This window comes from Medicago truncatula, chromosome 2 (genome assembly GCF_003473485.1).
Source record: "Medicago truncatula cultivar Jemalong A17 chromosome 2, MtrunA17r5.0-ANR, whole genome shotgun sequence".
In the NCBI taxonomy this organism is placed as follows: Eukaryota; Viridiplantae; Streptophyta; class Magnoliopsida; order Fabales; family Fabaceae; genus Medicago; species Medicago truncatula.
Genome location: NC_053043.1, coordinates 8,715,140 through 8,724,551, shown reverse-complemented (window position 1 = coordinate 8,724,551; position 9,412 = coordinate 8,715,140). Strand labels below are relative to the sequence as shown.

The 9,412-nt window shown below is 32.9% G+C and overlaps 1 pseudogene; it reads left to right on the top strand.

The window, feature by feature from the left end:
* Positions 1–1,005: 1,005 nt before the first annotated feature.
* On the top strand, positions 1,006–8,724 carry LOC25486222 (lysine-specific demethylase JMJ25-like; annotated as a pseudogene).
* The last annotated feature ends 688 nt before the right edge of the window (positions 8,725–9,412 follow it).

Here is a 9,412-nt window from a genome sequence, read left to right as displayed (position 1 = left end):
CGTTGGTGTTGTTGTTGAAGTCGTAGTTGTAGCTGTTGTTGGTGATTGTTTATGTTCAGATGTTTTATAAGAGGTGATGTACTCTTACGTTGTTGTTGTATAAGGGGTGGTGTACTCTTACGTTGTTGTTTATAAGAGGTGGTGTACTCTTACGTCGTTTTTTTATAAGAGGTGGTGTACTCTTACGTGTCGTCTTTATAAGAGGTGGTGTACTCTTACGTTGTTATTTTATAAGAGGTGGTGTACTCTTACTTTGTTGTTGTCTATAAGAGGTGGTGTACTCTTACTTTGTTTATGTTGATGAGTATGACGAGGTTATGATGATCTTCTATAGTGTTGAATGCGAGGTTGTTATGATATTACATGAGGTTACCTACGAGTTGTTAAATGTACTTGATGAGGGTTATGTTAAGTTGTCTTCTATTCATGAGCACTAAGGGGATGTTAAGGAGAATTATTATTGAGTGTATATGATGATGTCTATGTTGTTAATTGTAATTGATGAATTTTATGCTTATTATTATTGTTTGAGAAATCTCACCCCTTCTGCTTGGAAATGTTGCCCTTTGTATGAGTAACTTGCAGGTATTTGAAGATTAGTAGGAGTGGTGGCTCAAGTGTCTAGGGCTCTGATACGTACGGGATGAGATTTTCTTATTGTTTTTCATTCCTATGTATCAATTTTTGAATATTGCTGATGTAGCCCTATGGTTGTTGAATTTATGTTGATAAGGCTTTTATGCCAAGATTTAATTATGGAGATTTAAATAGTTGCTGTTTTTGTTTTGATGCAAATTTCCGCTGCAAAATTAATGATGATTTTGAAGGATGCTTATTAAATAGATTTTATATTCTATTTAAGAAAATTTAAAAATGTAGTGTGACATACCCGTTTGGGAATTACTCTGATGCATGTTTATTTATTAATTAATTGATTTTGGGAAACGGGGTGTTACAACCAGCATGTTCGCTTACAAGCACGCCTTCAGTTTGCTTAAGCGACCAATGGTTCGCTTAAGCGAACAAGTTCCAGAGAGCTCTAGGAAAGTTCGCTCACAAGTTCGCTTGAGCGAAGTTCATCCAACTTCAGTAAGATAAGAACCACGTGGCAGCTCCTCAATGGTCAACAGAAGATTCCCTGGAGGTTCGCTTAAGCGAACGCTGCTTCACTTAAGCGAACGAGCACGTTTTCAGCCCATATAAATAGTTTCTCTTCTCTTTCCAAGAGATTATTTTACATTGTCTTTTACATTTTTCTGGTTTTAGAGAGAGGTTAGGGCATTTTCTAGAGAGAAACACAAAGCAAGGTAGTTAGGAGTAGATTCAAGCCAAGATTTGTTGAGACATCATGGATCTTGTCATGAAATCTTCATCTTTTCTTCATCCTTTGCAAAGCTATCATAGACATATGTAGCTATATCTACTCTTGTGGTTTTGAGGTATTCAAACAAGCTATTATGTAATCTTTTGATCATTTAATATATGGTTCTAGCTATTTATTCAATATTGTTGATATTCTTGCTTTTATTGTTTTATTGAGATTCAAAATGATATGGACACATACTTTTGAATCTAGAAATAGAATAACAATCTATCTTATAAGTTATCACTCTAGACATGGATGTTAATATTTGATAATCACTTTTAATCTAGGACTTAATGCTTTTGGGTAATTTAATCGGTTGGAAAATCGTCGATTAAACTATCCAATCGACTTTGTGATCGTTTAAATGTTTGGGAAATCGATGTTTAAACGATCCCTTAGAAATAACGATATCATTTGGACACGAATGATATTGTCGAGTGATTGTGATAATATCGTTTAAAAAGATAGAATCTATTAATCGATCGAGAGATTGCAGCTGTTACGCTTGGTTGATGTCTCCGACCGCAAGCTAGATAACCCTATCTCTTCTCGTTTTACTTTTATGTCGAATAGGAAAATAGTTTTACACAAACAAACAATTTATACCCAAACACTTAATGTGACAAATATTGTGAAAATGCTTATGAAATACACAACTCCCTGAGGAAACGATCCTATTATACTTACGTGTAAATAGTTTTATGAGATGTAAAAATCTTACATCAATATCGCACTTAATCCCATGTATTCTCTTGAGATAGATTCAAATTTGTGTTGATTTGATAGACCCTGCATTGGGATTTTCCCAGAATGTTTAGTGATGTATTTTAGTAGATCTATTTATAACCCCATCATGTATACATGTTGTCTTGTTGATAATTTTGTTACATTGAACGAAATTATGTTTTATTTTTTTTATTTTTTCTTGCATTAACAAGAGTGTCTTCGTCCTGAATATCTGTGTTTTGAAGAAAAAAAAATCATATTCCTGGAATGCTAAATTTTATAGGCTATAGAAGCTATATGAGTAATTGTTTCATCATCAGTGTTCAGAGTAACATATTCGAGCTAGTCTTTAAAATCAAATTTTGTACTATCTAAAAATTGTATTGTTAGTTTGAGCCAAACCACACCTTTCTAGCATATTGACCGTCCATGATCACATGGTTAATTGTCTTAACTTTGATGTACAATCTAATAGCACATAAATTCATTAGGTATATCCCTCTGATTTGAGCTCACTTCTAACAACAGAGTGAGTCATTCATAATTCTCAGATTAAATCTTTATATCATCATCACAAGAAAAATTTATTTAATTTTTGTTTCTGAGATTAAAAAAGATTGGAGTTTGAATTTTCTCAATTTATCTACCTTGATTTAATATGAGAGAAACAAACACAAGTAAAAGAGTAATGGGACCACCAATAGAGTTCACTTGTTAAAATGAGTCTTACTAGGCTTCTAGTTGTATATATCTTTCTTACAAAATAATAAATAGATGTATATAAACAATAAAAAACTTGAAATCTAACCCTTCTCTACATTCAATCCATTCAATCCAAATTGATGAAATGTTTTATTTAGTGGAAAATTTATTGTCCTAGTCAACGGTCAAATCCGTTGATACACCACACAAAAAAATGTCATAAATACACTTATTAAATATCATAAAGTATAAAGTTTAAAAATATATATAATAAAGTCGTATCTTTCTTCCCAAATTGACCAAGCGGTATATATATAATTTGCTGATTGAATTTAATTTCTTTTTTTGGTAGTTTTTTTTTTTGATCAATTTTTTTTTGGTAGTTATTCAATTCAATTCAATTTTTTTGACCAATACTCTTTGGTAGTTCATTGATTAGATTCAATTATTTGTTTAAAATACATTGTATGAGTTACCTGGTTTTTCTTATTTCCATTTTGATAAAAGATAGTTATTGATTCAATTCTAACCTTGATGCTTATCTCTTATGATATCTAGTATAATATATGATGATAACTCACAGTAAACTTATTAATTCCATAGCACAACAAACACATCATTTTGTGTTCGAAACTGTGTGGATTCTTCATTCATAATAATGTCTAGGTTAGCTTAACCTTTTTTTCCTGCTCCTTTTCTTTTTATTGGTTTCTCTCGTACATTATTTTTTAACATGTTTGTTGTTTGTTGTCATGTCTCATGCGGGGGAACCATGTTACTTGTGATAGGTTAGCTAACTCACTTGATGAAGTATGAACCATCTTAGGCTACCAAATTTAAATGATGTGTCAACTAAAATTTAAATAATGTTTATAATATTCATTAATCAATCAAAATGTAGATGATCATAAATACACGCTTTGGCTTTTTTGCTAGTGAGGTGTTTGTGTGGGTTTTTTTAGTTCCTATGTTGCATTGCCCAATACTTGAATTGATTTGTGAGTGAGTTCTTGGGGCCATGTATCATGGTCTCTTGAGTTGGTCTATTTTTCTTGTATTTATTTGCTGAGTAAAAAAAATTGTCTAATGTGCTACGATTATATTGTATTATTTTTCTTGGGGAATCGCAATGTTTGCTTGTGTTCCAGAGGAATGATCAAGGTGTCATTTATCATAATCATAATGTCCCTTAAATTTGTTTCTCTAATGAAACGTGAGTATACTTTTCAACTTAGTAATATAATTTTATTGTTACATTCAGACGTCTAACAAGAACATCACAGATTGTGAAAAAGTTCATCATCACCGATATATGATTAATTTACTACTTCCATCTCTTAAACAAATTTTTGAAGAACAATGTCAAGAACAAGAGATTGAAGCAAGGATACAAGGTATAACTTCAGCTTTTGTTTATTTTTTATTATATATAATTATTATTTTTAAGTTTAAACTTATCACTAACAATAAGCTCTCATATCAGGAAAATCATGTTCAAAAATGAAGATACCACAAACTCCATAAGGAGCGTATTTATTGGTATGGTATCTTTACTTTTCCTTTTATACATACTATATAACTTGACACTAACATTTGTGATTACATTCAATTATTTTAAAATTTTCATACTATTACTGGTATATATGTAACCGTGTCGTGTCTGATGTATGTGAGTGTTTTATAGTATAGTTAGCTCATAATTCTTTTATTATGATATTTTGTTTTATCTTTTAATTTGTATTTTGTTTATTTTTGGAGCAGTGATCATTGTGCTACTTCAATTGTTGACCTTTATAGAAGCTGTCCTAAATGTTCCTTTGAAATATGCCTTAGTTATTGCAAAGAAATACGCAACGGAAGTATCACACCACGCTTTGAAATGATGTTTCAATACAAAAATAGAGGTGATGAATACATGCATGGTGGTGATCCTCTACCAATAATAACTTGTGATACAAGTAATTTAGAGGGTCATGTTGAGATATTTACCAAATGGAATGTGAATAGCGATGGAAGTGTTGAATGTGCTCCAAAAGAACTAGGTGGTTGTGGTGGCTGTGTAATGGAGCTGAAACACATTCTTCCAGATGGGAGGATATCAAAATCGGTAACAAAATCTCGTCGTATGAAGAATCATTTTTGCAATATTGAAAAACAAAAGAATGTTGAAAAGAAAGAATCTCGAGTTGCAAGAATTACAATGACATATACCGTCCAATGTCAAGTGACCTTATAGGAAAAAAGCTATTTAAATTCCACAACTATTGGAGGAACGGTGAACCAATTCTAATATCTAACATTCTCAAACAAGGGACATGATTGAGTTGGGAGCCAATCGTTACTTGGAGAGCATTGCGTGTAAATTCATCTTCAAGTGTCAGCTCAAATGATAACTCAAATATAAAGGCTATTGATTGCTTGGCTAGTTGTGAGGTTTGTTTTCTTTGGCTACTTTTGATGATATTTTTTTCAATTTTTATAGCTAGTATCATATAAAATAGTTGAATTTGAATTGTCTAGGTCTAAAGCGTACTAGGTTGATCAAATAAACTAGTAATAGGAGGCCTAAACACAATATGTATTTGGGAGAAAAAAATTCTACTCGCATTTCTAGAAAATCACACATGTTTTCATATCGTAATTTCAGCCAACGCAAAATCGATGTTTTTTTAGATGCGTACATTCAAAGTTATGTTTTGAGTGGAAAAAGTTCCACCCCGTATATTTTGTGAGGTCTAATTTCCCTTAAAGCAAATATGTTTGGATTGCATGAACAAGAGTGAGTCTTTCATCGTTGGTGCTTGAAGGATTTAAAAATGAACGTTGCTGTTTTCACTACCTATGTTTCCTGATAACACATGGAAATGACCAAAAAAACCAGCGGTAGTTAACTAGGAAGTCTTGGATGTTTAAAAAGTAATTTTCTTTAAAAATCGCACAAGATTGGAAGCCCAAATGTGACATATGCTGTCAAACTCATGCATAAATAAATGTATAGTTTTTTTCATAGTTATATTTCCTTTGGTGATGTTCGTACATACACTTTAGAAAAACATGTAGCTTGAATTGCCAATTCGTTCTTAATATTTTAGTACTTTAACTTTGTATGTCATGTATATACTAATTCCAAAATTTAGACCAATATTTATCTCTCTTTGTAAACCTTTGCAGGTAACAATTGACACTCGCCGGTTCTTTGAAGGTTATAAAGAGGGAAGAAGATATATAAATTTCTGGCCAGAGATGCTCAAGCTAAAATACTGGCCACCTTATGATGAGTTTGAAAATGTCCTGCCGCGCCATTGTGACGAGTTTATCCGTTGTTTGCCATTTCAAGAGTATTGCGATCCTCGATCTGGAATTCTCAACCTTGCTGCAAAGTTGCCACCAAATGTCATAAAGCTTGACTTAGGTCCAAAATGTTACATTGCTTATGGAACCAAAGATGACCTTGGCAGAGGAGATTCTGTTACAAAACTCCATTGTGATATGGCAGACGCGGTATGGTACATTATATTATAACTTTTATGTACTTTAAACGTTATATTGGTGCGACAAGTATAAGATGGTACTAAGTTTACTTTATTGTTCAATAATTTTGACAGGTTAATATTTTGACTCATATAACTGAGGTGAAATTAACAGATGAGCAAATTTATGCTATTAAAAAAATAAAAGAGCACATAAGGCATTTCCAAAAAGAATATTGCAATTCTTTTTCTAAACCAGTTATTGACAATGGTTTGCATAAACATACAGATAATGTTGCAAACTTTAATGTTAGGTTCCCATTTGGTGCTCCCATTGATGAAGTGAATGTTGATTTCGAACAACGGCTCCCCAAATACCGTTTCCTGGGGTCAAAATGGTGACTTAGTTAGGCAGCCACCAAGAAACAGGGAAGTTATCGGTTTTTCAACTGACTTCAATAATTTCAAAAGTTCTGCAGAAGGTTTCACTAATAATGTGGAGGATTTATGCTTCCAGAATAAGAGAAGGAAAATTGAAAAGCTAGTTGATTCTATGGGACAAAGGCCTGCAAGTGGAACCTCAAGTATCAAAGAAGACAGTCTTGAGGCTGTCATTAGAGTTCAACGTTCGGCATTTAATCAAGCGGATGATACAAGACAGACACGTATGCCAGCAGATGCAATGGTAGACACCAGGGAAATCAAAGAAATGGAAGGGCCTTCATGGAAAGTGAGAAAAGAAGAGGTAAATCTATTTTGTTTTCATTCTAGAAATAGTTTATTGATGTGTGTTTTGAAAATATAAGCATTCAATAGTAGATACACAATTTAATATCAAATATTGAATGTAATCAATTCCGTTAGCACAAGATATATAAAAAATGTGTATCTACTATTGAATGCTTAAAAATATTTTCAAAACACATCAATTAAAATATTTTTAGAACGAAAACAAAATAGATTTACCTCTTCTTTTCTCACTTTCTATGAAGGCCCTTCCATTTCTTGGATTTCCCTAGCGTCTACCATTGCATCTGCTGGCATATGTGCCTGTCTTGTATCATCCGCTTGATCAAATGTCGAACGTTGAACTCCAATGACAGCCTCAAGACTGTCTTCTTTGATACTTGAGGTTCCACTTGCAGGTCTTTGTGCCATAGAACCAACTTGCTTTTCAATTTTCCTTCTCTTATTCTAAGAGCATAAATCCTCCACATCATTAGTGAAACCTTCTACATAACTTTTGAAATTATTGAAGCCAGTTGAAAAATCGGTAACTTCCCTGTTTCTGAGTAGTGCCTGCCTAACTAAGTCACCATTTTGACCCCAGGAAACGGTAGGGGGCCGTTGTTCGAAATCAACATTCACTTCATCGATGGGAGCACCAAATGGGAACCTAACGTTAAAGTTTGCGACACTGTTGTCTGTATGTTTATGCAAACCATTGTCAATAACTGGTTCAAAAAGAGGGTCTTGTTCAAGATAATGGAGGTCCTTTTAAGATCAAAGGAAAGCTATTTCTAAATGAAGTTCCACCAATCACAGAAGATACATTAGAAACAACTGGTGCACTTTGGGACATATTCCGAAGAGAAGATACTGCAAAGTTAGAAGCATATCTTAGAAAATATTCCAAAGAATTTAGGCATACTTGTTGTTCTCCAGTAAAAGAGGTATTATATTATCACATTTCATCAATATTTCCGCTTATATTTATTTTTACATGTTTGAGTCTCACTAACTTCTTTGTTGCTTAGGTTGTCCATCCTATTCATGACCAATGTTTTTATTTGACTTTTGAGCATAAGAAGAAGCTGGATGAAGAGTTTGGTTAGCACATAGCATTTCAAACTTTCTAGATTAATTAAATCATCATGTGACTAGTTATTTACAAGAATCTTAATCAATTACAGGTGTAGTACCTTGGACTTTTGAGCAGAAGCTTGGTGAAGCACTATTTATACCTGCTGGATGCCCTCACCAAGTTCGAAATCTGAAGGTGAAACATCTCTTATCATATAATCCTCTTTACCTAAATTTAAGTTTAAAAGTACATGTATATCTTTTGATTATTTGACTGAATCTATAGTTAATAACTTTAATCACTATATTGTAAAATCTTGCAGTCATGCACAAAAGTTGCAGTAGACTTTGTGTCACCAGAAAATGTGGATATATGCATGCTTTTAACTGGAGTTTCGTCGCCTTCCTAAGAATCACATGGCAAGAGAAGACAAACTTGAGGTGATTTTAATATTCCTTTTTGTCTTCCTTTCTTTTGATGTGAATTTCAAACTAAGAAAGTTGAAAAGGAGAACATAATTGTAGATAACTTTGCTTTATTTTTGGGGTTAATTGCGATATTTTTCATGAAACAGATAAAAAAAGATGATAATCCATGTTGTTGATCTAGTTGTTCAAGATTTGGAAGCTTTCATTAAATGCTCATCATTAGACTAAATGTTGCTTCAATCAAGCTGATTCATTTTTCCATGACATAGCTGCTGCTGTTTTTATATCGTCAGAACATGATAGTTCTAATTTATTTGGAGTGAAAAATAGAGGATTATTGGTATCATTATTATTATACATTTATTCTCTTGGTATTTAGTCAAATATTTGTGTATTTTCTTTTTTACACACATTATTTATTTCATGTCACAAAACCTCTTAATGGTTCTTAGATGGACCATGACTCCTATGAAATACAAATTGCCTCCCTCAAACTCCATATGTCCTTATAGAATATTGTCAACGACAACAAATAAAAATGCCAACACAAATTCCACAACAACAGCTAACACTTATTCGTCGAAATGCAGACTAGGATTAGGCCACCAATCCTTAAATGCAGGCTAAATAACGCGAATTGGAATCCCACGATATTTTCACGACGTGTTTCCCATGATTGTGAAGGATATGTTCACATATTTCTTCATATTTTTTCTTTGTTGGAATCAACCTCCATTTAGAACAGGAATCACATTGAATGGTGATCGCGCCAACTATTGGCAAAACTCTAGGAGTTGAGTTTGGAGGTTAACACCCAAAGAGGATCAGGGGTTAAATTGATTTCGGTTGTCTCCATTTGTCATATGGTCATAAAGGACTGACTTCTTAGGTGTGTCATCATTAGAGAGGTCACTTT